Here is a 3,514-nt window from a genome sequence, read left to right on the forward strand (position 1 = left end):
GTTGAAGGACCTTTGTTTTGGCTTCTTTCTCTCTTCAGGGATTGGTTTCCAGCTCTGGTTGGGAGGGGGACAAGGGCTCCAGGGGAGGGTGGGAGTGTGCACTCCTCTATGCAGTTTATCTTCCCTATCTCTAAGTAGTCCGCGTGGGAGTCCCTTTGCTGCTCAGCGTGTCCTGCAGAGTTGTGTTTTCACTGCCGTGGTTTGCGCGAGCTAATTCAGTGACTTCCTTACCGCGGCCATTTTCCTTCCTCTCCCTCTCCTGTCTACATATTTTAAAGTGCCACAATACTATACTGTTAACTCTGGGTACTATGTTATACATCAGATGTCTAGAACTTATTTATCTTGCATAACTTAAGAAACTGTCACTATATTCTCTACTTCTATGAGTTTAGCTACTTTAGATAACTCATATAAATGAAATCATGCAATGTTTTCCTTTAGTGACTGGTTTCTATAACTTAGCTTAGTATCTTCTAGGTTTACCCCTGATGTTGAAAATGGCAGAATTGCCTTTATTTATAAGGCTAATAATATTCCACTGTAGGTATACACCACATTTTCTTAACCCATTCATCTGTAGATGGACATTTGGGTTGTTTGCATATCTGCAATTGTGTAAAATGTTGCAGCAATCATGGGGTTGAAGATATCTCTTCAAGACCCTAATTTCAATTCCTTTGGATAAATATTCAGAAATGGGATTGCTGGATCATATGGTAGTTAAATTTTTAATTTTTGGAGGAATCTCCATACTGATTTCCATAGCTGCTGCACCATTCTGAATTTTCACAAACTGTATAAGGTTTTCAATTTCTCCACATGATCTCCAACACTTATCATTTTTTAAAAATAATAGCCATCCTAACAACTGGGAGACAATATCATTGATTTTGATCTGTTTTTCTCTGATGACTACTGGTGTTGAGCACCTTTTCATGTATCTGTAGGCCTTTGTATGACTTTTTTGGAGAAATGTCTATTCAAGTCCCTTGCCCATTTTTGGATTGCCCATTTGTTTCTGTATTTGCTATTGATTTGTAAGACATGCTTATATATTTTTGTTATTAACTCCTTATCTGATATATGATTTGCAGATCTTTTCTCTCAAGCCCTAGGATACTTTTTCATTCTACTGATTATTTCCTTTGTTGTTCCGTGTTTTTGTTTGTTTGTTTGTTTTTTAGCTGGGCCATCCTGCCATCAGTTGGCAGCTCAGTGGCAGCTTAGGTGTGGCTCATGTGGGAATCGCTGTTCAGTGTGTTTTTAGTTCGATGTAGTACCACTGATACAGTTTTTACTTTGTTGTCTGAGTTCTTGGTTTCAAATCCAAGAAATCACTTTCAAAAACAATGTCAAGAAGTTTTCTTTGAGGATTTTTAGTTTCAGGCCTATGTGTAAGGCTTTATTCCAGAGTTGATTTGGGGTATAATATAACATAGGGATCAAATTTCTTTCTTTTGCATGTGAATTTCCAGTTTTCTCAACACCATTTGTTGAAGAGGCTATTTTTTCCCCATGGTATATTCTTGGCACCCTGTCACACATCAGCTGACTGTACAAACATGAATTTATATCTAATTTCTGTATTCTGTTCCATTATGCCTATCTTTTTGCCAGCACCATATTTGTGATATAGTTGAAATCAAAAGTGTTTGAAATCAAAAGTGTGATGACTTCAGCTTTTTTGTTTCTCAAAATTGCTTTGAATTTTCAGGGTCTTTTTATGGTTCCATATGAATTTTAGTATTGTTTTCCTACTTCTGTAAAATATGCTGTTGGAATTTTTACAAGGACTGCATTGACTCTGTAGGTCACTTTTGGTGGTATTGACATTTTAACAATATAAGTTTTTCCAATCCATGAAAACAGATGTCTCCATTTATTTGTTGTGCTTTCTTTCATCAGTGATTTACAGTTTTTCAATGTCCAAGTCTTAACTCCATGATGAAGTTTATTCCTAGGTATTTTGTTCTTTTTGATGCTATTGTAAATGAAATAATTTTCTTTTTGGATAGTTCTTTGTTAGTGTATAAAAACACAAGTGATTTGTATATGTTGGTTTTGTATCATGCAACTTTGCTGAATTTGTTTATTAATTCTAAAAGTTTCTTGTCATTGTGAAGTCTTCAGGGTTTTCTATGTATAAGATTATGTCATCTGTAACTTGAATGTAAACAGAAAGGAGCTGAAACAGGGGAATTAGGTAGCATGACGTACCTAGAGCTGTCTTTCTATGTCAGTGTCTAGAATGCCCACAATCAGGTCATTGGTTAACCTTTATGTGAAGAAACTGAAAAGGTTCAGGGAAGGCGGGGAGAAAAAGTCTACACGTTTCAATAGTAGTCCTCATGTAGTTAGAATGTTGACTGTATAAGCTATCTATAATAAAGTTTAATAATTAATACATTTTGCCAACAAATACAGTTCTCCAACTGGCTTTTTTAGTCCCTCATAGTTAAACTGAAGACGGAAGTAAGGATCATGTGGCATTTGAGGGAGATTTCTAACATGAAGGAGAGAGCTAGGGGATGGAGAGACGAGGGGAACTCAAACTTTTTAAGGGATATTCAGTGACACTGCCTTAATCTATAAACTACAAACAAAAATAATAACAATATTAACAACAAAAATGATAAAAACTCTCCTTAGGACACATTTAAAAGTTCGCTGGTTGTAAATCTGGTGGTTGTGATTTAGAAAGCATTATAGGTAAATTCCTTGTATATCTAGTTTGTTGAGAGTTTTTATCATAAAAAGATAAAAGTTTTTCTGCACTTATTGAGATGATCTTGTGATGTTTATCCATCATTCTGTTAATATACTGCAGCACAGTCATTGATTTGCATATGTTGAACCATTCTTGCATCCAGGGATAAATTTTATTTGATCATGGTGTATGATTCTTTTAATGTGCTGTTGAACTCAGTTTTATTGTGAATTTTTGCATCTGTGTTCATTAGGGATATAAGCCTATAGTTTTTTTTCTGGTAATGCCTTTGTGTGGCTTTGCTATCAGGGTAATGCTGGCATCATAAACTAGTTTGGAAGTATTCTATCCTCTTCTATCTTTTTGGAAGACTTTGAGGAGGATTGGCATTAATTCTTTAAATATTTGAAGGAGTTCACCAGTGAAGCTATCTGGTTCTGGGCTTTATTTTTTCTGAAGTTTTTGTATACTGATTTAATGTTTTTACTTATTATTTGTGCAAACTTTTTATTTCCTCAAGATTCAGTCTTGGTGAGTTGTGTGTTCCCAAGAAATGTATTCATTTCTTCTAGGCTATTCAACATGTTGGTGTCTGATTGTTCCTAGTAGTTTCTTATGATCTTTTTAATTTCTGTAGCATCACTTTTCTGAAAGACATAATGCTAAGGGAAGTAAGCCAGTCACAGAAGAACAAATCTTTCATGTGTTCGGTATATGAGATACCTAAATTAGTCAAATTTGTAGAAACAAAGAGTAGATTGGTGTTTGTCAGGGGCTGGATAACGGGGACTGGAGAAGTTACCA

This window comes from Hipposideros armiger, unplaced genomic scaffold, assembly GCF_001890085.2.
Source record: "Hipposideros armiger isolate ML-2016 unplaced genomic scaffold, ASM189008v1 scaffold_375, whole genome shotgun sequence".
Lineage (NCBI taxonomy): Eukaryota > Metazoa > Chordata > Mammalia > Chiroptera > Hipposideridae > Hipposideros > Hipposideros armiger.